At 39.2% G+C, this 27,377-nt stretch overlaps 1 long non-coding RNA gene across 8 annotated transcripts in view; it reads left to right on the top strand.

The window, feature by feature from the left end:
• The window catches only part of LOC109496017, a 160,705-nt gene that overhangs the window by 22,092 nt on the left and 111,236 nt on the right, over positions 1 to 27,377 (top strand). The window lies entirely within an intron of this gene.

The following is a 27,377-nucleotide window of genomic DNA, read 5'->3' as shown; positions in this document are numbered from 1 at the left end:
TTCATCTAGAGTCCAGCCTGGTTCTGGTGTCCAGAGTTGTTGTTGTTGTTGTTGTTTTCTCTTTATCAGCGGCAGGAGATGTGGTTCTCCCCTACAGCTCACCATTTTGTAGGCTTACTTCTCTGTGCCTGCTCCTTTTGCTTTTGCCTCACTAGGATCTTGCTCTGTTTCTCCCCATGTCTTGAGCTCAGACTGCCCCAAAGAGCCTGAATTAGTCCAGCCCATTGTCTCCACTGGCAGAGCTGTCACAATAAACACATTTAGGAGATGGAACCAGGAGCTCAGTGGCCCTGGTCCCGTCAGCTTTTGTCAGGGGCAGGGTCATGTGGCACCAGCAGGGCTAGTTATGGAGCGGGAACTCCTGGGAGAAAGGCTCTGGTGGAGGGTTACAAGTTGAATTGTGTCCACCTCCAAGTTCATATGTTGAGACCCTAACTCCCAGTATCTCAGAACATGACTGTTGTCAGAGACAGGACCTTAAAAAGGTAATTAAATTAAAATGCGGCCATCGTGGGGCACCTGGATGGCTGACTTTGGCTCAGTCTTGAGCCAAATTAAGTGTCTAAATTAAGTGTCTGACTTTGGCTCAGTCATGATCCTGTGGTTTGTGGGTTTGAGCCCCGCCTCTGGCTCTGTGCTGATAGCTCAGAGCCTGGAGCCTGCTTCGGATTCTGTGTCTCCTTCTCTCTGCCCCTCCCCACTGCTCACGCTCTGTCTCTCTCTCACTCAAAAATAAATAAAGAAGCATTAATTTTTTTTTAACTTTAATAATAAAAATGTGAGGTCATTGCATTGGGCCCTAATCCAGTATGATAGGTGTCTTTATAAGAAGAGGAAATTTGGTCATAGGTAGGCACAGAGGAAAGATCATGTGAAGACGGAGGGAGAAGAGGCTGTCTACAAGCCTTGGAGAGTGGGCCCAGAAGGGACCAACTCCACTGACACCTTAATTTCAGACATTTGGTGTCCAGAATTTTGAGAAAATAAAGTTCTGGGCATTTAAGCTACGTGGTCTGTGGTGCTTTTTATGGTAGCCATAGTGAACTAACACAGGCTGGCCAGCAGTTTGAGGTGGAATGATGTTGTGAAAAGAGCTTGGAATGGAAAGTTTGGTGATAGGCCTTATTGTTATTCTCCTACCGGGGGATTGCAGTCAAGTCTCTGTGTGTTGAGTCCTCAGTTTCCCCATCTGTTAAATAAGGAGGTTGGGATTAGGTGAGCCAATGCTGTAACATGCAAGCCTCCTAAGTGACCCCATCTGAGGTCTCCTGTGTCCTGCTCCTACAGCTCATTCAGAGGTGGGCATGCAGGGGCTCTGTGGAGCACAGGCCTTTGGGGTAGTCCTTCATTACTAACCTGCCATCCTGTCATGGCCCACAGTTTCCTTTCCACAGCAACTTTCATACTTATGCCTATGTTTCCCTAAAACTAGGGGAATACCTGCCTGGAGACATAATTAGCCTAATTCCCCCACTGGTAGGAGGGTGGCTGCAGGCAGGCAATGCTGTGCCGCTGTGACTCACCAAATTCTAAAATAACATTCGGCCGTGGGCTCCAGCATCGCAAACAGGACACAACGGGATGACCTCCGCTCTTCTTCCTTCTCCTTTGTCCTCCTTTCCCATCCTCACATAGCCTGGAGGTTCTGCTTCCAGAGGCCAGCCTTGTGCCTCCTGACCCGACAACAGCTAAGAGCCTGCTTTGCATGGTGAAGGAGGGCTACCTGACCTCATTGCTGGGTACAGGATACATTGAGAAGCTACTCACTTCCAAGGGGCCTCATGATGTTTTTTTGTGATCTCATGACTAGGGCAGGTAAAATGCCAAGGAGGAAAAAATGGTTACTTAGGGGCTTGAAGCTGAAAGACAGAGATTTTTATCCTTATCCAGGCCTTTTCCCTATAGTTCCCTGAAACTCTGAGGTCCCAGCTTTGAGGTCTGGACCCCATCCCTTACACTTGTAGGCACTGGATTGTCACTGTTGATGCTACTTTGTGGAGAGAGGCAGAAAGGAAGTTCCCTTATTCTCCTAAATGAGGGTGTTAGGAGTCAAATTGTACCCCGCCCCCCATTCATATATGGGTGTTCTCACCTCCAGTACCTCAGATTGTGACCTTATTTGGCAATAGGGTTATTGCATATGTGGTTACTTAAAATGAAGTCATAGTGGAGTAGGGTGGGCCCCTGATCCACTATGACTGGTGTCTTTATAAAAAGAATGTCAAGCCAAGAGAAAGAGACACGTACAGAGAGAAAGTCATGTGGAGACAAAGGAGAACATCTATAAGGAATGCCAAGGATTGTTGGCAAACACCAGAAGTGAGTGCAGAGGCATGGAACAGATTCTCCCTCACAGCCCTCAGAAGGGACCATGCCTGCCACCATCTCAATTTTGGGTTTCTAGCCTTCAGAACTGTGAGATAAGACATTTCCGTTGTTTAAGCCACCAAATGTGTGATACTTTATCATGGACACCCTAGCAAACTAATGTGGGAGGGGGGAGGTCTTTGGAACATATACTCTCCCCAGAACTTGTGATAGTCTAGTTTTACATCTTTATGCTACAGTCTTTATGTCCCAGCCCTAAGAATAGGTTTCTTGAGGAGAGAACACAGTGTGCCCTTAAGTTAATTGGCAGTAAAATCGACTGGGCCATTAAGACATGGCCCAGTCCCTGCTCCATAGCTGTCCTACCCTGAGTCATGTCATGTGTGTCATGCTCCTCTTGTGGTTCCTGCTACTCTCCAGAGACCTGGAGTGTCCTATGTGTTTCGCACCGGGAACACGTGGTACTGGTACAAGTCAAGTCCTATTGTTCCATTTCTTGACTTTCAGAGTTCAGCAGAGATCTCCATTCCTCCAGAAAGCCTTTCCTGACTCCCTGTCCCCATGGGCCTGGGCTAAGGGCTCCTCCCTCCCATGTGTTCTTACAGAAACTTAAGCTTTTCCCCTCACAACACGTAGCCTGCCCCTTAATGGCTTGCTTATCTACCTCTCCTCCTAGATTTTGAGTCCAGGGGCTGTGTTCTGATTGTTTTTGTGTCTCCAGAAGCTGAATAGAGTATCTGACAGCTAGCCCATTCTTAATTAGTATTTGGTAAATGAATGAAGAAATGAATAGATCGGTTATGTTCAGTTCTGAACCCAAAAACTGCACCAATGCTGGGTGAGGATGCAGCTCATTAAGTAAGGCTGCTTTCTGGTGCCTGAAGAACTCAAAACAGCTTTGATTCAAAATGTTGGCAAAATAGACTGCCTCCACTATTTTGACTTTTTCAGAAATGAATTGATGAGGTAATACATTTTGAAGCAATGCCACAGAAATATACCATGTTGTGCTTTTGAAACTGAAGTATGACAGTGAGGTTGTGTTTCTGGCTTATGTGTTTGTCATAGTGAAAGGGGATTTATTTACTGGCCTCCACCTATAACTGCACACTCTAGAAGTGGCCTTCCTCTTTGGAGTTTGGTTTCCCTTCCTCCATAGGTGGAGGAAGAGAGTTGGCACATGGAAATGTGTAATCTGCTATAAGGAAACAGCCAGCCAGGCCATCCTTGGCTATTGTAACACTCCTCCAGTATTTATGAATATTTGCTAAAATGATCTAAGCACTTGATTGTAAAGCTCAAATGTAGAGTCTCTGGGGTTCTAGAGTACCTAAGCTACAACCCACACTTGTGGAGATGCCCTATTGAAAAAAATGACCTGAATTTTCTGGGTGCAAGCATTTAATTTATGCAGCTCTGCAAAGCTAATTTCAGTCACGCAGTGAACATGTGGCACGATGTATTCCAGGCTAGGGCTGGCTTTGCTTATGTAGTCTTGCATTGTTAAATGTATTTGTTTCTTACCCCTGCGTATTTAATTGCATATATAAATATAACTACGCTTTAAAAATCTCGCCTAAGGCAGGGAGGGCAATTTGTGGAATTAATACCCCCATTTCGGCCTCCTACATCTATGGAGGCTTCACTAATTGATAATAGCATACTGTCTGCCACCATGTTGGAGGGCTACTTCAGAGTCCTCTCCAGAGCCCCTCATGCGGCCACTGTCAAAAGCAAGAGATCAAAGCTCAGCTATGTAGTATTATTATACCTCATTAAACCAAATAAGTAAAATAAAACAAATCAAATCCAGTAAAAACTAAATAAAAGAAGGTAAATAAATGAAATAATTTTTTTAATCTTTATTTTTGAGAGAGAGAGAGAGACAGAGCGTGAGCACGGGAGGGGCAGAGAGAGAAGGAGACACAGAATCTGAAGCAGGCTCCAGGCTCTGAGCCGTCAGCCCAGAGCCCAACACGGGGCCTCGAACCCACGAACTGCGAGATCATGACCTGAGCCGAAGTCAGACACTTAACTGACTGAGCCACCCAGGCAGGCGCCCCTCTAAATGAAATAGCTTTATTTGCAACTTATCATTTAAAACAGGTTACCAGGCTTTTTCTGTAAAGGACTGGATAATAAATATTTTTGGCTTTACAGGCCAGATATGGTCTTTTGTTGTATGGTTTTATTTGATTATGTTTACTTTTTTGTTTTGTTCTTCTGGATTTTTAAAAACAATTATTTAAAACTATAAAAACTATTCTTAGCTCCTGAGCCACACAAAAATGAACTGCAGGCTGTCTTTGGTTCATTGGCCATAGTTTGCTGACCTCTGATGTAAAACACTGTGTTTTACAGTATATAAAGATGATTGTAGTGTTTACCATTGAAATCTTTTGTAGATGTAACTCCAAGAAGGACCTAGGGCACCTATTTCATGTGCAGGATTATATAAAGTTATGAAATCCCAACATGCATAATTCATGTTATGTTGGATACTGAAAATACAATGCTTGTGTAAATAGGGCATGAATCATATGTTCTTATTGAGTTATATAGTTTGCAGCATAGGAAGGGCATAATAATCCCCAAATCTGTCTGCTTAGATGTAACTTACAATCTTGCTCCTCCCCCCCCCCCCCCCCCCCCCCCCCCGCCACCGAATCTGTTGAATAGGTAGAATTTGGAAGTCCAGGCAGGGGTTTGAGTGTAGACATCTGTGAATATCTGATTGGCATCAAAACTTATCTCACAGTGGGTGGAAGTGTAACTTGTGGAGACTAACGACCTAGAAAAACCCGTCTGCCCTGAATATGAGATCTGAGTGTGATATGAGGCTTCAGGAAGTTGCATTTGCCTAGGACCCATGTAAATGGCTGCATCCTTCACGAATTCACCTGTTTTTATCTCCTATTCAAAAGGAAACTCCAGAGACTCATTGCACATGGCTGTGGTGTCTGTCTCTCATGTGATATCACTTCCCTTTATTTTCTAAAGGGACCTTTGGTCCTCCTCTTTTCAATCTGTAGAAACTGGTGATTCCAAATTCAGTGCTGCATTGCTGTGCATTTCTTTTTTTATTTTTCGCCCCTGAAATCAAGCAACTCTCATGGATACATATGGCCAAGATGAGGACCGAGAGGTGAATAGAAATATATTGGTGAAAAAAAGTGCAAACAGAATTGTGTTGATCTGGGTGATTCTAGAAACAAGAATAAACCCAGAACTCTCTTTCTGGAGCAATACAATCAAAGTAGGGCCATTACTTAGAATAATCTTCAGGAATGCAAAATTGGCAACTTGCCCCACGTTGTCAACTTGCGAATTGTACAAACATGTTGGATTATTATTGTCTGTCTTCACCGAACATATGCCTTGTTAGGTGTGGATAGTCTAAGAAGGTGTGGGAAACCTGTCTGGGCTTGTGTTTGCTGTATTAGGGCCTCACAGAACAAATCCACTGAATTTCAAATAGATCCAAGTTATCCTTCCATTTCTGTTGCATTCCTTTTTTGTTTCCTGCCACTTTGTAGGAATATAAAGTATATATACACACACGTATATTATAGATGGATATAGATTGATATGGATATCAATATGTATATAGACAGACATCCAGATATATAAAATCCAGGTTTATAATGCAACATGAAACATTTATGCCTGCCTTCCCTGTCTGACAGCATAGCTAGGTAGAAGGTATTAATTATGGGACAAGTGTATGATTTCATTGTTGTCAGAATCTCTTGGCATTTAGTAGGTCCTCAATCGTTATCATAGACTCCATGGGTAGGGTTCGAGTCATGGCTCCACTCTTTAGCAACTGTGTGTTCTAAATTTTTTTGAGGCTTAAATTTTTTTTATCTGTAAAATACAGCAAATAGTAATAGCTAATTTATAAGGTGGTTGTTCTGATTCAATGAGACACTATATTTGATAAAAGTTCCTTATACAATGTAGAGAGTTATATAAATGTTAATTAATTTAATTTAAACATATATTGGCAATATTTCTCCCCTCTGGCTTCTTGCCCAGCAACTGTTCCAGGCCCCAGAGATCTGTGCTGGCTGTTTCCATAAGACATCGGTGCAGATGAAGCATGTGGTGGCGGCTGAGTTCTCCACTTCCATCTGGATGTTTTTGGCATTGCACAGACATTGTTTCAGAATGCTGAAGTCACAATACAGCCTAGTATTAAAAAAAAAATCCCCACACGATATCAATTGTGTGTAGTCAAGTGCTCAGTGTGTAGGTTCTTGGCCTCTGGGAACTTACCTTCTCAGGCCTCCTGACCCACAGGTAATTACCATGACAGGTAATGCTGTTGGGAGGCTTTGGTTTGATCTTCAGGAACACACATCTTTTTCCTTCCACGAGATGAGTATCCTTAAACATCCTGACAGGGAGTCATTTTGGAAAAATCTGTATATCAAATAACTATGCTTCAGAAGTTAAAAAAACCCATAGAATGTTTTATAATCAAGAAATTACTATTTAGATGTAATAAGTACTTAATGATGATGGGGCAAGTGATAATGTTGGAGGAAGAGGTTTGGGTCCTTAAAACTAGGCCACTTATGACGGCCAACATTATATGATCAGAAAAGGGTGGTGAGAAGAGCTCAGGGTCAGGCGTCTGACTCAATACAGCTCTTGTTCTGCAGAGAAATAAACCCATCGGCCAAGAAACAGTCAAACGCAGGGATTCAGCACTAGTTCAGGGTCTTGCCATGGCCAGGAGTATTTCTTGTCTTGCTTTCAAATAGGAGGTGAGAGCTTGACTGCCAGGAACATAAACCCCAAGTCAGGAACATAAGAACTTTGAGTCAAATGGTCCTGGCTCTCCATCCAACTTTCCCTCCTTCCAGTGCTCAGTTTGTCTGCTTCCTTTCATTGCACCAAAAGAATCCATTCTCTTCCTGTGACCATAGCTAGCAAGCCTTGTGCAGACCTTTTTTTGGGAGCTGGGAGACCTGGGTTTTTGCTCTGCATTAGTACCAGCTAATCAGTGGTGTGGTCCTGGGCACCTGGGCATTGGTTTCCTCTTCTGAGTTAAGAAAGGATTGAGCCAGATGCCTCTTGGTGTTTCTTCTCGATTATATTTCTCTATCACGAGTATGTTGAAGACGGTAGGATGGCTGTGCCTAATTTATATTCTCAATTTTACTGCTCAAAAAAGTCTATAATGCAGGCAAGCGAGTTTTTTATTTGCTGTTAATTAGCATCCCTCCCCTTTGCTCCCACATGTAGAAGTAAAGCTGGTACTTTTTGTACCAGCTTTTTGTTTTGGTTTTGTTTTCCTTTACCTGCAAATGTCACTGAGAATGGAATCTCATGATCACTACAGATACAGGGGGCAAGGCTATTAAACATAGTTCTTGTTTTTCATGGTAGTTAGGTTCTAAGCAGCCATGAATGCTGAATTACTGAATAGTGAACGATTACTCTTAGGGGAAATAGAGGGTTAGGTTCCCTCAAGCCTCTGGTTACAACTTTTCATCAGTCAGTCATTTGCAACTTTGTTTATGTGTGTTTCTGTTCAAAGACATATATATTTAATACATGTTGTTGATTCATTGACATTGAGCTCAAGACCCATGTCTACTGGAAGCCGATCCAACAGAAGCATTGTCTCTGTGAGGTACATCCAACCTTTCTGTTCTTAGAAGCACTAGACACATGCTGCAGCACTACGTTTGTAGGCAATGGAATTTTAATTTCAATTTTAAACAGTGGAATTCCCACTGAAAAGCGCAAAATGTGAAAAAAGTGGCACTCCACACACCATGAGTGCTACTTGTTTGTAGCTGAGAGCTGAAATAAGAAGGCAGAGCATCACCTTGTTCAACCTCAGTGGGAAGTGTGCAAGTTGGACAACTCAGATTCTGCTCCATGCCGCTTATGTCTTTGAATGGTTGTCCGAGAGCCACAGTATTGATTTTGTGGTTACACACAAATTTCAGTGAACAGGTAAATTTTCGAATACAGAACCTGCAAAAAAAATGAGGATCAACCCTATGCTATATGAGATCACAGTGGGTTTCAGTTTGAGGGAACACGATTCTCTGCTTTGTTTGAAGCCCATGTAGATTACTGTTTGTTACGGTGATGCCTAGTCTCTAAACAAATCTCTAAACAAAGAAGATAGAAATTAAAGTGGCTGAAAGAAACTAGAGGCTTATTTTTCTCTCTTATGGGACCATACAAATGCCCCAAAGCGGGCTCTCCTGGGTGGAGTAAATGGCTTGCCCTCATCAGGTTGCAGGTGGCACATCTGTGTTTCAGCTCAGGGAAGATAAAGAAAATAAATGCAGGGCAAAGATCCCTTCTTAAGAAAGTGATACAGGTGTTGCACACATCACTTCTGCTCAGATTCTAATTTACCAATGCAGGCTGGAAAATGCACTTCTCATGGGGAAATCACAGGTCCAGGCAGAAGTGTCAAATAGATTTTAGTGGTCCTACTCTATAAGAATAACACTGTATTGCATTAACTACACTCAATGATATCATTCATTTTATTTTATTTTTTATTTTTTTAATGATTGTTTATTTTTGAGAGAGAGCGAGAGAGTGCAAGCAGGGGAGGGGCAGAGAGCGAGAGAGGGAGACACAGAATTAGAAGCAAGCTCCAGGCTCCAAGCTGTCAGCACAGAGCCTGACATGGGGCTCAAACCCATGAACTGTGAGATCATGACCTGAGCTGAAGTCGGACGCTTAACCAACTGAGCCACCCAGGTGCCCCGATATCCTTCATTTTAAAGCCATAAGGCATCAATTGCAGTACAAGAGTGAAGCTGATGTGAAACAAAAACAGACACTCAGATCAATGCAACAGAATAGAGAACCCAGAAATGGACCCACAAACGTATGGCCAACTAATCTTTGACAAAGCAGGAAAGAATATCCAAAGGAATAAAGACAGTCTCTTCAGCAAGTGGTGCTGGGAAAACTGGACAGAGACATGCAGAAGAATGAACCTGGACCACTTTCTTACACCATACACAAAAATAAACTCAAAATGGATGAAAGACTTCAATGTAGGACAGGAAAGCATCAAAATCCTCGAGGAGAAAGCAGGCAAAAACCTCTTTGATCTTGGCTGCAGCAACTTCTTACTCAACACATCTCTGGAGGCAAGGCAAACAAAAGCAAAAGTGAACTATTGAGCATCAGCAAAACTAAAAGGCAACCGACAGAATGGGAGAAGGTATTTGCAAATGACATATCAGATAAAGGGCTAGTATCTAAAATCTGTAAAGAACATATCAAGCTCAACACCCAAAAACAAATAATCTAGTGAAGAAATGGGCAAAAGACATGAATAGACACTTCTCCAAAGAAGACATCCAGATGGCCAACCGACACATGAAAAAAATGCTCAACATCATTCATCATCAGGGAAATACAAATCAAAACCACAGTGAGATACCACCTCACACCTGTCAGAATGGCTAACATTAACAACTCAGGCAACAACAGATGTTGGGGAGGATGCGGAGAAAGAGGATCTCTTTTGCATTGTTGGTGGGAATGCAAGCTGGTGCAGCCAATCTGGAAAACAGTATGGAGGTTCGTCAAAAAATTAAAACTAGAACTACCCAGGACCCAGCAATTGCACTATTAAGTGTTCATCCAAGGGATACAGATGTGCCGTTTCTAAGGGACACATGCACCCCCATGTTTATAGCAGCACTATCAACAATAGCCAAAGTATGGAAAGAGCCCAAATGTCCATCGATGGATGAATGGATAAAGAAGATGTGGTATATCTACACAATGGAGTCTTACTCGGCAATCAAAAGAATGAAATCTTGCCATTTGCAGCTATGTGGATGGAACTAGAGGATATTACGCTAAGCGAAATTAGTCAGAGAAAGACAAATGTCATATGACTTCACTCATATGAGGACTTTAAGACACAGAACAGACGAACACAAGGGAAGGGAAACAAAAATAATATAAAGACAGGGAGGGGGACAAAACATAAGAGACTCTTAAATATGGAGAACAAACAGAGGGTTACTGGAGGGTTTGTGAGGGCGGGGTGGGTTAAATGGGTAAGGGGCATTAAGGAATCTACTCCTGAAATCATTGTTGCACTATATGCTAACTAACTTGGATGTAAATTTAAGAAATTAAATTAAAAAAAAAAGAGTGAAGCTGATAGATAGACTTAATGTATTATTGATCTATTCTTAAAACTTGCTTTGGATTTTTAGATCTAAGGAGGTTACAGCCAAACATCTGACATGATAACTATGTTGAAAGGAAGTCCTTGGTCAAATATCAAAACAGCAAATTGACCTGACAATATTTAGCTCAGATATGCAGTCTGTTAAATAGTTAATAATAAACTGCTATTCCATTCATTTGGCATAAAAAATTCATGTGTCAGGCACAGGTGAGGTTATCTGAAGAAAGTGTTATTGGGTGCTGGGACAATGGACATAGAGGGAGAAGAGGCCTGGGTGTAGAGGAGATGGGTGCTTTGGAGATACAAAGCCGGCTGAAAAGTCTCAAAAGCTGCTTAGTGATAGCGAGGTAAGAGTGGCAGGTGGCCGAGCATTGAGCCTTGCGGCTTGAGGGCCTCTCATCACTCCCTTTGGGCAAAATACCTTGGCAAATAAACTGACTCATTAATTTTTTTCATATTCAAGGTAGAATATAAATTCTACACGGCCCTTCAGGGAAGATGGGAATTTCTCTGACTAGGAGCTATGGACCTAGATTTGAGTAGTAGTCTTACCACTTGTCATCAGACTTTGCAGCAAGGATACAACCTCTCTAATCCTCAAGCTCCTCACTTATAGGCTGGGTCTAACAAGAGCCCTTATCACGTGGGATTAACTCAGTTTATGGGATGTGAAGAGCTAGTACGCTGTCTGGCACATGGTAAGTGCTTTTAAAATGTTCACCTTGCTGGTGATGAATGGGAAGAGGAAGAAAAAGACAAGGAGGAGGATTTGAAAGGATAATTTGAGGTTTGAGGGACATGTAAAAAGAAGATACGGGGTTTGTGGAAATCTTAAACCAAGAGGCTAGAAGGAAAGAATGATAGGAAGGAAGGCATGGAAGCAGGGAAACTTAGGGTATGTTCCAAGAGTAGCATCTAGTCTCTTTACTTTCTTCTGTAGGACATGTGGAAGGATGGTGAATGCTAGGGTAAGAAAGAGAAGTGTGACATGATTATGAGGGGCCAGGAAAAACAGGCTGAGATCTCTCTTTCAAATTAGGTAAACGATGGAAACTACCATAGTTTTTTAATCCATATGACTGAGGTGTTTTGTAAAAGCAATCCCTATGATTTCTAGAATCTCAGGATTATGCTACTGAAGGGAAATGGAGTGAACTTTTATTTCCATTTCCTTGCCACTCATTCTCCCACCTATTTACAAGTCAGGATTTGGTTTGCAGATGTACCAACGCTCTACTCTCAGCTCATCTGAACAGAGGTATCAGAAATTGGAAACCAGTCTAGGCACTTCAAGCAGGAAGGACTTAATACAGGAATTAGAGGTTTATGAAACCAGTGAAAGAAGGGGGGAGTGAGTGTCAGGGAAAACTGTCACTCATGGGCAGGAAATAAAGAAATGCCACAATCACACAAGTTCTGGCAATGATCTCAGCTAGTTGCCATGTCAAAGTTTGATGATTTGCAGGAAGCTGCCTGGAAGCAGCCATCAGAATCTCACAACCACCCACTGCCAAAGCCCACACACCCACCTGTTGCTGCCTGGGAGAAATGATGGCTTTTGTATTTCCTTTGGCTTTTAATCTCAGGCTAGTTCTCTCTCACTGTCAGGACCTAACTTGGAGCCTTGCAGGCAATGTAGCTCCGAAGCTTCCAAATCTGTGGTGGGGGAAACCATAAAAGAGGGAAAATGGTGCCATATTGCTGACACATAACCTGACACCTCTGTGTAGAGTGTTGTCCTGGCTCCAGCTAGTGGACGTACTCATCTCTGGCTATTTGGAAGAATTCAGGGGTGAACATTTGTCCTAAACTTATCCAATTAGAATAAGTCTCAAGGTTTTTCATGGGACACTAGAAAACAGGCTTCCTCTATTTTGCTGTAATTCAATTTGAGAAGGCAGGAATATAAAGACTCAGGAGCCATCTTGCATTCAAAAGGTTAGAATTTGCCAGACAATAACGCCCAAAACACAAAGGAAAAGAGAACTAAACTAAGAAATCAAGTTCTGATGACTCATTCGAGCTCCTGAGTTCAGCCATGCTTGAAGCTAATCCTATTACCAGACTTACCAATTTTATGAACCAATAAATTGCCTCTTTGCATAAACCATTTGGGTTAGGTTTTCTGTCACTTGTAACTGAAGACTAGTTAGAAGATCATGGTGAAAATGGTCCAGTTTGAGTTCCACAGATGTTTATTTTGAGATGTAATAATTAATAAAACATAGATTTTGATCCTAAAGATCTCATTAACTAGACACATTCACAACTAACTATAATCCCAGCAAAATAAAATCATCCTTGATGCCATATTTCAGCCCAAAAGCATAAAGCCTGACCAGTCTTGAATGTGTCAGAAATCAGAAGGCAGAATACCCTTGGACACATATTGCAAATAGCAAATACAGTTGTCTCTGTTGTCCCAGAAATTCCATGGTTCCTCAGGGAAGTGGCTCACCAGGAACAACAATGGAAGTGATGTGCAATAGAGGTATAGAAAAAAATATCTGGGCATTAATGTTATTTTTCAAAAGCAACCAATTCCAGATAAAGGAAATCATTTTGACCCAAAGCTTTGTTACTGTTTCTTTTCTTCCTTTACTCTGTTACCCACCCTCAACAAAATGTTTTAGTGGAAGCAAGGCCATATCGATCATCATGGTTTCAGAGGATGTCATGGGAAAATGTCAGTCTTATCTTGAAGGTACAATAAGGACTTATTTTTTGTCATCCTGTTGTAGCTCTCTAAGGGAAGGGATGGTTTTTGTTGCTTTATACGCATGTGTACATGCCAATATGTGCATGTATGCATATTCTCACTGTTAAAGTGTATGGCAATGGTGTTGGATACCTAGTCTTGCTTGGTGGCATTTTGCAAAATGTACACTCAGAATACCCTGTGTTAGGCAGTAGTCCCAGGATATCTGGGACTCCAGAGCTCCAGAATAAAGAGAAGATTTGCTAAAGCTCCATTTATAGATGACTTAACTTGGGAAGGTTGTTTCTCTATGGGCAATGCTTATCTTAATCAAAGATGAAGACATTTGGGGAAACTCATTCATAACTATAGCTCAGTATTATTAAATGTCATTCCATGGAATAGATTGAATCTAAAGGGAGATTTTAATTAAGGAGCCAGTGTTACACTTACTAATTAGCCCTTGCTTGCTTATTTTCTTTCACAAGCAGATTTCTTGTCAAGAGTTGAAAATGTCTCTATAAATGCCTATCTCTGTCCATATGGCTGCCTCTAAGTCACATTGTTCATGGACTTTGATAGGGAGAGCTAGGCGTTAAAGACGCTGGTTAGAGCAGTGTCCCTTCTGCTCCAGGTACCATGGATGAGAGGCTTCCTCCATTCCTCAGAATGAACTGATTATTCTTTAAACATTAGAAAATGCTCTGACTGTGTCATATATGAACTATGTTGATTTGGAGTGATATCTTTTTTTCTTGGCAAGAGTACTGTCATATCCCTTTTATTTTCCCAATTGATTATTAAATCCCTTTCATCTGTTTATACTAACAGGGCGTCCATTTTCTGCCTCTTGTCCTTTTCTGTGACTCTAAATTACCCAAGGCCTCTAGGCATTTACTTAGTCTTAAGACGTGACTTGCACTTCCAAATACTGGGCAAGGAGAGAATTAAGAATTCATATCAGTCCTTCGGTGTGTTCCAGTTCTAAGATGGCTTTTGATTTCAGGCTGCTGAAAGCCAAAAGCTGATGCAGCTTAGTCCATCCTTATCCACTTCTCTTTTAGGCTTTTGAGGTTAAAGGTCTGAATTTACATATTACATGATTTGTCATCATCCCCAAAATACAAATATCATGCTGCTGTATGGCATCTACCTTTGCACTTATAGTATAGGACTTGGCTTGGATTCTAGGTCCCCAATTTAGACTACTTGTCCCTGTATGGAGTGTCCCTCTTTGGGGCCCTTGGTTTCCTTTCTTGCCAGGCAAAGTCAGCTAGAAACATTCTAACCCATCAGACAAATACAATGTGATTGAGTCTAAAAAAGGAAAAGGCCAGAATTTTAATCTCTTTCCCCTTGAAATACCCCTTGATCTTTATATGAACTTACCTGCTGTCTTGGTATCCAGCCCTCTCTACAAAGGGGTAGCCTGAGGGACAGTCTTTGACAAGCTACAGAGTCCCATTTTGCTTTTCCTACAAGGTTTTGGGTGACTTCATATTCAATATGTGTTCAAAGAAGAGAGGCCATTCATCTGTGCAGATAAGTTAAAGAGGATCAGCTCCCAGGTGACTTTCTGCTTTTGTGAAGGACTAGCATTGATTGGTAGCTTTCTTACCAGAAAACTTTTAAGTTTTCCTCACCAGGCACTGTGTTAGAACATAGTTTCTAAGATGGGATGTGTGGGTTTCTACACAAACTACTGTCCAAATTGGGATAATTTTGAGTGTGAAAGGGGACACGAATAATTATACTGGGACAACAGGTTTAAACCAAGACTGTTGGAGGCAGAAGGCAGAGATGTTTCGTGATCCTGTGTGTGGATCTACACATTCCCTGAGTGGTGATAGGTATGTGTTGAGGGTAATGCAGGACTGGCTCCTTCATAGACTTCTCTGTGTGCAACAGGCCCCAATTACCCCAGAATTCAAACACTTGCAAAATGTTTAATGGGTAAAAAGTACCAGCAAACGTGATTTTGTTACTCAAGAGTCTTGATAAGTATACTGATGGGAAGTACTGATTCAGCAGTCAAGGTACTTGAACAGATTTGTGATCATTATAATTGTTGTTTTTTTTTTTTTTAAATACTTTAAGTTTATTTATTTTTTGAGAGAGACAGAGACAGCGTGAATTGGGCAGGGGCAGAGAGAGAGAGAATCCCAAGCAGGCTCCACACTGCCATTGCAGAGCCCGATGCAGGGCTCAAACCCATGAAAGCACGAGATCATAACCTGAGTCAAAATCAAGAGTTGGATGCTTAACTGACTGAGACACCCAGGTGCCCCTATTATCATTGGTTTTGAACTAAATTTTCTTTTTCCTTTTTTTCTCTCATATAAGAAGTTAATAAACAGTAGAGATCAAATATGTTCAAATAAATAAACTGCCCAGTTTGCTGAAATTGGATCTAGTTTTTAACTAAATTTGTATTGTTAGTTATGAAAAATATGGAATATGGCTGGCCTTGAACAAGGCATGACATATCTTCTTGTTTTACCATTCTAGCTTTTTTTTTAATCAAAGACTTTTTTTTTAAACCAAAGGCTTTGCTTCACACAATGTCAAAATTTTATGAGCCTTTTCATCAAATATCTTGTAACTTCTTCAGCTATTTCAACAGCTGAGACATCTATAAAATGAATAATATCAAGACCTTAGAAAATATATGCAAGTTATAAATAAATGGGAGGTTTAGCCAAGAAATGTTTAGAATGTTAGAAATGTTTCTTTCACAAGTTTGTTTCGTTGCTGTACCTCATGTCTAGGCACAAGCTAATATAGCACACTAATGAACTTCAATAGAAACAGTAAGTGCCCACAAAGATGACAATCAGAAGAATGTGTCATGTGCTTTCAACTTCTCAAAGTCATAAAGCACACATTTTTCCAGCTTAACCAATTTTTCCAGTAGGGAGCATTACCTTATGGAAGAGTTTTATGCTTGCAATCAGGAAACCAAAAAGAACTAGTTTTCAGTCTAGAAATAGTCATAGTAATAGTAATAATAATAAATTGATAAGAACCTAAAACCCCAAAACTGAACTTCATGAAGGGTTGGAGTTTATAGTTATACTATTGGCATTATTTAGGAAGCCAAAAAATCAACATGAAATTTGGTACCAGGATGAAGCAAGCATTAAACTCTTGAGGAACATTTCCTCAACCCATATCACACAGAATTTCCATAGATAACATTTCGAAGTGGATGAGCTCATAATTCAAATTGAAAGACATATAAGAAAACAAGCCAGGGGTGCCTGGGTGGCTCAGTCGGTTAAGCGTCTGATTTCAGCTCAGGTTGTTATCTCATGGTTTGCGAGTTCTTAGCCCCGCATCAGGCTCTGTGCTGATAGCTCAGAGCCTAGAGCCTGCTTCAGATTCTGTGTCTTCCTCTCTCACTGTGCCCTTCCCCTGCTCACATTCTGTCTCTCTCTCTCTTTCAAAAATAAACATTAAAAAAAAAAAAAAGAAAATAAAAGAAGCCATCTTGAACAAAAGTCGGCCAACAAACATGCATACACACACACACACAAACCAGGAAGATTAGAGCCTTCATAGAATAATCTAATAGTGACTGCATATTTATTAAAGATATAAAAGAAGAATCAAGAACATAAGATAAGAATAAAATACTCTGGTAAATAAACAGAAAATCAAATAGCATTTCTATAAATGAAAATGAGTTTGTTTAAGATTCAATTGCTGGTTTGTTAGTTTGCATCTGCAAATGGGTAGCTCTGTGCTACATAATGGAGATATAATTGTGAGACTTTCACTTTCTTGGAGCCTGTAGTGTGGTGGAGCATGATTGGCATGATTCAAATCACCAGAAAAACAAAATTAATCAGTTAATTAATGGATAAGTTATTAGAATAACTAAGGAAAATTGAAGAAAAAATTAGTGAACTAAAAGACATATCTAAAATAGAAATCAAATAATTAATTTAGTTATCCAGAATATGGTTTGGAAAGATAAACAGATACAAATGTAAAAGAAAGTTTCAAAAATATGGAGAATAGAATTAGAAAGATCAGCATATAGTTAGTAATAGTTCCAAAAATGAGACTAAAACAAAAGAGGCAATTATCAAAAAGACAATGGCTGAGAATTTTTGAGAACTGATTATAGACTTGAAATAGCAGTTCAAGAAACACAACATATTCCAAGCAAGGTAAATAAAAATACCACCACATAAATGTATCATAGTGAATCTGCAGAACCCCAAAGACAATGAGAAGATTATAAAAGTAGCCAGAGAGAAAAGATAGATTTTTCTAAAAGCAAAAAAAAAAAAAAAGTTAAACTGAGAGTAGATTTCTAATTAGAAACAGTGTAATGCAGAAAACAATGGAATATCACCTTCAAAATACTGTAAAAATTCCTGTCAATTTAGAATTTAACACATATCTCAAATATAGATCAAAGACCTAAAAAAGAAAAAAAAAAAAAACTCTTCCCAAATATCTAGTTGACTGTTAAATTATGGATGTAAATGAGAAACTTCCCAAGAGCCCAGAGAAGAAGCACACAAAGATAGAGGTCTATCTTCGAAAAACAAAATGCTCTTGGTGAGGGTGTAAGTTTAGACTTCTACAAATTGAGTTCCCTACCAGCACAAAGCTGAGGCTCAGTATATCTCTTCCTAAATCCTTGGATGATCACTAAACTACTCAAGAAGGGAGGCTAGGGGGCAAGGCTAAAAATTAGAAACTGGGGGAAAAACCTAAGCAAAAGCATCAATGACTATATACAACAGAGGGACAAATTCTTCAGTTAGAATCCAGGAATTTAATTTCCAGTTGTCAGAAAAACAAAACAGAATCCATAGTCCTTCCAGTATATTATGTACACTTTCAAGTTTGACCAACTTACTAGACATCCAAAGAAATAGGAAATTAGGAGCCTTATTCAAGGGAAAAAAATTATAGTTAATAGAAACTTGCTTTGAGTGGGTCCAGATATTGGATTTAGCAGATGAAACCTTCAAAGCAAATCTTACATTTAAAGATGTAGATTGAAATACATTCAAGTAATTGAAACAAAACATGATAAAATAAGAGAATAAGTAGGGAATTACAACAAGCAAAATAGAAACTGAAAAGAACCAATTGGAAATTTTAGAGCTGAAGACTGTAATAACTGAAATAAAAACACACCAAATGGACTAAAAACATATTTGAAATATCACAGAAAAGAATCAATGAAACTGAAGGTAGTTTAATAGAAATTATCCAATGCAAAAAACAGAAAAAAAATGTATTCGCTGAAAGGGGTGCCTGGGTGGCTCAGTTGGTTGGGTGTCTGACTTCGGCTCAGGTCATGATCTTGCAGTTGGTAGGTTCAAGCCCCACGTTGGGCTCTGTGCTGACAGCTCAGAATCTGGAGCCTGCTTCAGATTCTGTGTCTCCTCCTGTCTCTGCCCCTCCCATGCTCATGCTCAGTCTCACTCTGTCTCTCAGTAATAAATAAACATTAAAAACTTTAAAAATATATATAAAGAAAAACAAGCATATCCAAGAACTGTGAAGCAATATTAATAATTCCAACACATGTTATTAGAGATCCAGAAGGAGAAGAGAGAATTGTGTAGAAAAATCATATGATGAAATAAAGGCTGAAAATGTCCCAAGTTTTGTCAAGAACATTAACTTATAGTTCCAAGAAGTTCAATGAACTTCATGTAGGATAAAATTTAAGAAAAATCAGAGCTAGACACCTTGTAGCAACATTGTAGAAGATAAAAACTTGGGGATTTGGAATGTTTTGATTAAATTGGTGGTCACATGACTTATATACATATCTCCAAACTCCTCAACATGTACAATTAAAATGAGTGAATTTTATTTTTGTAAACTATATTGAAATAAAACTATGGAAAAAATACATGTGTAATACACATACTCAAACATATATGTATATATATATATCACAAATATCTATCTCATAGTTAATATTTTATGAAAAGAAAACGGATAGTTTAACATTAAATCCATTATTTTAAGTCACTATATTAAGAAGTTACAGGAGAAAACCATATGATCATCTCAATAGATACAGAAAGAGTATCTGATAAAATTCAACCATGGTTCATGATAATCTTGTTTAGTAAACCATGCATAAAAGAGGGTTTCATTATCCTGAGAAAACATATCCTCAAAACCTACAGCAAATATTTTAAATCATGAAGCTTGAGAAACATTCAAATTCACTGTTATTATTAATCTTAGTCTCAATTCAAAATTTTACTGGAGGTCCTAGCTAGTGAAATGAGACAAGAAAAGTAAAAGAAACATGTAATAATTAAAATGGAAGTTATGTGGTTTTCCTTATGGGAAAAAATGGATCTCAATAGTACAGTACAATTTTCATAAAAGGAAATTCCAGATGGACTGAAGACTTTAATGTGCAAGACTACAGATCTCATAAATCAGTTCTGTTATACCACAACATATGTGTTCCTAAAAACCACCCCACAATGCAAAATCTCACAATTAAAAGTATAGGACTTAGGGAGAAATGGGATGGAAAGGCAATACTCAAAAACTGACAAAAAAAAAAAAAGGAAAAAACTGGAAGCATAGTTTTTCCTGTGTCAAATAGTTACAAAATACATAAATACTACAATAAATGTGGAACTTTACCTTGAAATAAATGGATAGGTTGCTTGTGAAATGGACGTCAGAAGAGTTCCACTGATGAGTTATTGTGAAGTAGGTTATCTGAAATTTCATGGAAAGTTGTAACACCAAGCATGGATAGGTGTGGCATGTAGCAAACCTGTGAACTGAGGTAGCTGGTAGATGTTTGAGGTACGCGTGTGTGTATATTATGTGTATTCCAACACAGCTTGATTTAACTGCATGTCTTTCGCTGCATTCACCTAGTGTTTTTGCTGACAAAATTGCCATAAGCAAATTGGAGTTTTGTGTTATGCTCATATTTTTTCTAATTATACCAATTGTCTTGGAACAAATTTGCATATTCAAAACAAATACTATAGCCAAGCCGACTGTATAAGAAATAGGATAGTATATTTTTTTAGCATTGTGGTAGGGAAAAATTTTCCTAAATAAGGCAAAAGAAGTTTGAAGTATAAGGCATGGGTGAATTTGACTATTATTATTCAATAATAATAATAATAAACTTCACATATAGCAGAAATGATACAAAAATGAAGTAAAAAGATAAGCTATTGACTGGCTTGGAGAAAATGATGATAATGATTTTATTTATAAACAACTTCTACAAATCCTTAAGAAAAAGGCAAACAGTCTGAAAGAAAAATAAACAAAGACAATTTACAAAGAAGATAAAACAAATGTCCAATAAGTATAAGAAGAGCTGCTTTGCCCCACTAAAAAGGGAGCTAAAAACTAATTCAACAACAGGCTACTATCTACATACCAGTTTGGGAAGAACGAAGAAGCTTGATAGCACCAAACTTTGGCAAGAATGTGGAGAAACAGGAACTTTATAGTTTATGATGAAAACAAGAACTGATATAACTGCTTTGGAAAATAATTTGTCAATCTAGTAAAACTGAAGAAGCTGAGTTTACGACTCAGTAGTTCTATCTCCTGGTGTCTACCCTAGAGAATATATGGCATCCGTCTGTAAGAGATGTGATTGAGGATGGCCAAAGCAGGATTGTGGGTAATAGCAAACACATGGAATAATCTGTCTCTTATTAGGGGAAAGTATAAAGTATTGTTTATTGAAATTATGGGAAAATATAGAGCAATTAAAATTGTGACCTAGATTTGCAGTATTAGCATGAATAAATTGCACAAAGAAACATGTTAAGTGCAAAATATATGTAAATATTATATATGGCATGATACTACTCATGGCAAATACTGGAGAAACAAACTATTCATATGCATGTATTATTGATACATGCATCTATATTAGCACATTTGCAACGGGATGATACATACCAGTTTCAGAGTAGTTGTTAACCTTGTCAAGGAGGGACGTGGAGTGGGGTCAGATGTTCCTGAAACATTTTAACTTAGTTTTTAAAAAGGAGAGAGTCATTTGATGCAAATATAATGGATTCATTGGTGAATCCATGGATATAGGTCATGTGTTACTTTCTGCATTTTTGTATATTTGAAACTTTTTAACAAATAGATGAGTGCCTTATTTTATGCTAGGCAATTTTACTAAGTGAAAAACAAAATATATGACACAAAAATAGACACTCAGATCAATGGAACAGAACAGAGAACCCAGAAATGGACCCACAAACGTATGGCCAACTAATCTTTGACAAAGCAAGAAAGAGTATCCAATGGAATAAAGACAGTCTCTTCAGCAAGTGGTGCTGGGAAAACTGGACAGAGACATGCAGAAGAATGAACCTGGACCACTTTCTTACACCCTACACAAAAATAAACTCAAAATGGATGAAAGACCTCAATGTAGGACAGGAAGCCATCAAAATCCTCAAGGAGAAAGCAGGCAAAAACCTCTTTGATCTTGGCCGCAGCAACTTCTTACTCAACACGTCTCTGGAGGCAAGGCAAACAAAAGCAAAAGTGAACTATTGAGACCTCATCAAAATAAAAGCTTCTGCACAGCGAAGGAAACCATCAACAAAACTAAAAGGCAACCAACAGAATGGGAGAAGGTATTTGCAAATGACATATCAGATAAAGGGTTAGTATCCAAAATCTATAAAGAACATATCAAGTTCAACACCCCAAAAACAAATAATCCAGTGAAGAAATGGGCAAAAGACATGAATAGACACTTCTCCAAAGAAGACATCCAGATGGCCAACCGACACATGAAAAAAATGCTCAACATCACTCATCATCAGGGAAATACAAATCAAAACCACAATGAGATACCACCTCACACCTGTCAGAATGGCTAACATTAACAACTCAGGCCACAACAGATGTTGGGGAGGATGCGGAGAAAGAGGATCTCTTTTGCATTGTTGGTGGGAATGCAAGCTGGTGCAGCCAATCTGGAAAACAGTATGGAGGTTTGTCAAAAAATTAAAACTAGAACTACCCAGGCCCCAGCAATTGCATTATTAGGTGTTCATCCAAGGGATACAGGTGTGCCGTTTCGGAGGGACACATGCACCCCCATGTTTATAGCAGCACTATCAACAATAGCCAAAGTATGGAAAGAGCCCAAATGTCCATCGATGGATGAATGGATAAAGAAGATGTGGTATATCTACACAATGGAGTCTTACTCGGCAATCAAAAGAATGAAATCTTGCCATTTGCAGCTATGTGGATGGAACTAGAGGATATTACGCTAAGCGAAATTAGTCAGAGAAAGACAAATGTCATATGACTTCATTCATATGAGGACTTTAAGACACAGAACAGATGAACACAAGGGAAGGGAAGCAAAAATAATATAAAGACAGGGAGGGGGACAAAACATAAGAGACTCTTAAATATGGAGAACAAACAGAGGGTTACTGGAGGGATTGTGGGAGGAGGAATGGGCTAAGTGAGTAAATCATTGTTGCACTATATGCTAACTAATTTGGATGTAAATTTAAAAAATAATGAAATAAAATAATAAAAAGAAGGAAAACAAAATATAAAGATGTGAGTGGAAAGAGAAATCATACATTGACACATACGTAGAAACGTTTTGTTGGAAGTGTGTTTATGCTGCCTGGGGAGTTCTGCAGTGTAATGAGTGAGTGTGAACAGCCCTCTTACCCTGCCTCTGTCAACAAAGATATCTAAACCTGAACCCAGTGCTTGTATCTGGGGAGGTAGTGAAGTGAACAAAGTCACTTTTTCTATTTAAATCCCATGTGCAGGCTTTCTTCCTTTAGGACCTCGGCCAGCAGTGTGCTCATGGAATGGACAGTGGGCCTGCCTGGGGCCCCCCATGGACAGCAAGATGCAAGCACAGCTGTGTCTGAAAATACCTTGGTTTGGGAAATGGAAATCTGGGATGCAGGGCAATGAGGCAGTTTATATTGAAGCCAGGAAGCTCTAAATTTCCTAACATAAAGACAACCCCGCCTGCAAATGCTGAGAGCCATCCCTTCCTGTTGTAAGCAGGGAAGTCAGAAGGCCTCTGACCACACGTTCTCTTTCTATTGGCCTTAACCCTCTCACAGCTGGATGGGAGGATTCTGGGAAATAGCACATCCCAGACGAGGGATGCTGTGGTGCCAAGGGGTTAACAGGCACTTTGTGTGAAGTTTTAATATTCCACAAATGAAATGTGCATGTGGAATGGGAAAAAAAGAGGAAAAGATTATATTTGTCAGCTGGGCTGCCATATGTTGTTCTGGCCGGAGCACAGCAAAAATGGTGACAATTCTTTCCTGAATGAGAATCTCTGTCAACTCCTGATTTCATGCCTTTCTTTGGACAAGCAGGAGCTTTCTTCATGACTGGGCAGAGTCTGAGATATTTCATATGTGTGGGGGCCATCTATGTCTACCCCTAAAAGGTAGAGCCTTGGCATTGCATGACTTGATTTTCAGGAGGTAGAAAAAGGCAGGAAAATCATAAAATTCATCTGCATATTTTCTTCTCCTTCTTTTTTTAAATGGAATTGGCCCTCAGGGTAAAAACAGTCCTCTGAAAGCACAAATAGCTAGCTGCATGACAAATGGAGAGGAGGTTATATTGGCAGAGATCTGTTAGTTCTTACTAAAAGTCATCATCGGTTTCACAGAGTTGAAACTTTTGTCATACAAAGGGCTTTTCTTATTCATATTCGGTGGGTTATGATGCCTAGGTCAGTAACAAGTAAATGTTTAAGTGTATGTGTTGTAAGAAAAATAAATGAGATTCAGGCTTGGTGTGAGAGGGTGCTTCTTTTCTAGTTATATATTTCTGTCTTAATTTGTGTTTGAAAATGCCACACTGGACAAAATTACTTTTTTTCTTTAAATAATGTTTTATGGATCCTTCTTACTGATTTTCTAAGTCATATGATCTAGGAATTTTGAAAATTATATAAAACATGGAAGAGACAAAAATGTCCCATCATCCCACAATCTAAATATTTTAATATATTTTTCCACACTGTCAATAAATAAGTAAATGTATAAATAAATTTTACAAAATTGACATCATATTGTTAAAGGTTTTGTTGTCAATATAATTCTTAATAGTTCCTTGTATTCTATTGAGAGGATGTTCCTTTCATTGTTAACTATTCCCTATTATTGGGCATTTGGTTTCTAAGTTTGTTTTTCTGTCACTGACAAGTAAGACAAATAATCCTTTTTCTTGCATGAATGTTCTTTGCAGAAGATGGCACTGTTTGTTAGAAAAGCAAACAAGGGTACCCTTGATCAGTTAAGGCATAATTTAGAATTTTACAGCGATAGTGCTAACTGAGCTGACATACTCTGGGGAGGAAGAAGCATTAAGAGAAATGGCTGTGGGTAAAGCCTGGAAAAATGAGGGATGAAAAATGGGACCAGAATCAGATGGTGGTGAAACCCCCAGACTCCATACTGAATGGGGAGATAATCTGAAGTAAGAGAGCATCCCTGCAGCAATGAGATTCTTCCTTCTCTCCAGTCCGTATAGGTAGAGTGAGCCCAAGTACAGCAGATCATTTCCTGAAATCTAAGAAGGAAGAGCAGAGAGCAAGTGCCCCAGCCAGGTCTGCACAGAGCCTCTGTTCCTCCCTCCTCTTCCCTCCATACCCTGCTTGGGCTATGAAAGGATACACAGAACACTGAACACTCAGCATTCCAATCCTAGTGTGAGGAAAAAGAACAGAAGACACATCAAAGGGGAATCATTCATGCCATAGCAGAGAAAATAGAAAACAGAAATGAGGACCTAAGCATGGGCCGCATGAAAAGGGATAGCAAGGCAGCTAGGGCAAGAGTGCTCCAAAGAGGAGGAGGGAGAGGAGGGAGGAAATGATCACTGAATGCGATCTGGCAAGGAACTAAAAATAATTCTTCATGAGCATTTCCTACTTTAAAACAACCTAATTAGAAAATAAATAGCTTAAAGATGATGATGAAACACAGAATAAGAAGGAAAGGGAAATAGCAGACTTAATAGTTTTAGGATCAACCCAGTATCATTAACGAGCTAACGAAGCAGATAATAAAAGCAGCTACCATTTATTGAGCATTTAGTAAGTTCGACACTGTCCTAAGTGTTATGTATTGATTACTTTCTTTAATACTCATAAAAATACTATGAGTAAGTAGTTTCTTCATTATCAGTTGAGGAAACTGAGACTCAGTGTGGTTAAGTCACATAAACTCACTAGAAAGTGGCAGAGGCAAGATTTTAACCCCAGACATATCTACATCACTATGTATGTTGGATCAGAGTTATTAAAATCCAGTATTTCCTTCCATCCATCCATCCATCCATCCATCCATCCATCCATCCATCCATCCAAGCATCCATCTATCCATCCATCCTTCTATATAAACAGAGATGAAATTCGTAGAATACTAACGATACCTATTTCTGGATGATTTTTTTTCTTGATACTTTTCTGTACTGATTGAACTTAAGCAATATTTTTATCAACTTTAGAAAATGATTGAATGATGTATTGTAATATAACAACGATAGTAATATCATGATTGTAGTCTTTCTACTCTTATTCCTAAATCATTTATTTAATAATTCACTTCCTTATTTATCTTCCAGTGCTCTAAACATTTTATGTCACTTCCTAAAGAATATTGGAGATTGTGATACAATATTATTTTAATGTTTTAACATTTAAAAATATGTCAAAACACCAGCCAGATCATATTTTAGTTTTAGACACTTGAACAGAAACTTCTGAACCTGAATCCCACCTACAGTCCAGTGAAAACTATATTCCTTCCCTATATATGTGGTATAATTTGCTTTTTAAGCTTAATTATTGTTTCTCTTCCCCACTAGAATGTAAGTTTTATGAAGGCAGGGAATTTTGTGTGCTTTGTTGTATGCATAACACCTCAAATAGAGCCAAGTATCTAGGATGTATGTGCCATAAATGTTTGTTGAATGAATGAATGAATGAATGAACGAACGAATAGAAATGGACTTTGTTAACAGAAAGTAAAGTGGACTAAGATTCATAGAACTGTTGACTCCTTGAAGGGAACTTCACATTTAAGTACTATTCAACTTGATTTTAATTGTCCATATGACAGTTTTTCACATTTAGATGATAGAATACATTTAAAAAAATACATAGTGAACATGCATTTCAAATACTTACAATATTCCAAAGCCTGTATATCACATCCACACAAACATTCTTCTTAAAAGATTTCCTTTGTGAAAGGACAAAAGTAAATATGCCTGTATATGGGAGGGAAAGTCCTGTTTTTCTGCAGCCATGTGCCAGTAAAAAATGTTCTTGCAGAAGTCCCAGAGTGGCAGGCTTGAGGACCAGGTGTGCTTCACAGGGCTTCCATTTGATTTCATTGCCACATTAAATAAAAAGTTTTGTTTTTTTTTTAATTTTGGTTTTCTAGTTTTTCTTGAAAGTTGGCAGAATTGGCTACACTGGATCTGCAGTTTCACATAATAATTGGCTGTTGCTGAGTAGCTATTGCCACTGTTAGACCATAACTCCACAATTTGCCACAGTCCATACCGTTCCATAATGTGTTCCTGACCATCTTGTGCCTGGATCACTTGCCCATTTCTGTAGGCACTTGAGTTTGCCATCCATGTTCCATATATGCTCCCCACTTCCCCCATGACTTGTTGCCTCCCTAGAGCTCTGCCCTTCTGCTTTTTCTGTTTTTGACAGAATAGTTCCTTCTCATTATAGGTACAGTTTAAAAGCTCTCCTTAAGTGTTTCCTAAGGAACTGATCTTGTGTCTTTTTTCAGTTTGACTTACCTTGTTGCGTATATTTTTGCCATTTAAACCTGGATTTCAGATTGGACACAAAAACATTGGACTGCTCCCTCTGCCACACACCATTTTTCTTTCTTTCCCCCCCCTTTTTTTAGTAGGCTTCATGCCCAGTGAAGGCCCAATGCGGGCCTTGAACTCAAGAACCTGAGATCAAGACCTGAGCCAAGATTAAGAGTTGGATGCTTAACTGAGCCACCCAGGCACCTCTCTGCCACAAACCTTTGCCATGCCCTTGTAATCTTGCATGCATGGCTTATGTCCTATCTCAACCAATAATCTTTTATGTTAGAATTGGAG

The sequence above is a fragment of the Felis catus genome, chromosome F2 (genome assembly GCF_018350175.1).
Source record: "Felis catus isolate Fca126 chromosome F2, F.catus_Fca126_mat1.0, whole genome shotgun sequence".
Taxonomy (NCBI): domain Eukaryota; kingdom Metazoa; phylum Chordata; class Mammalia; order Carnivora; family Felidae; genus Felis; species Felis catus.
This window is presented reverse-complemented; position numbering and strand designations above follow the sequence as displayed.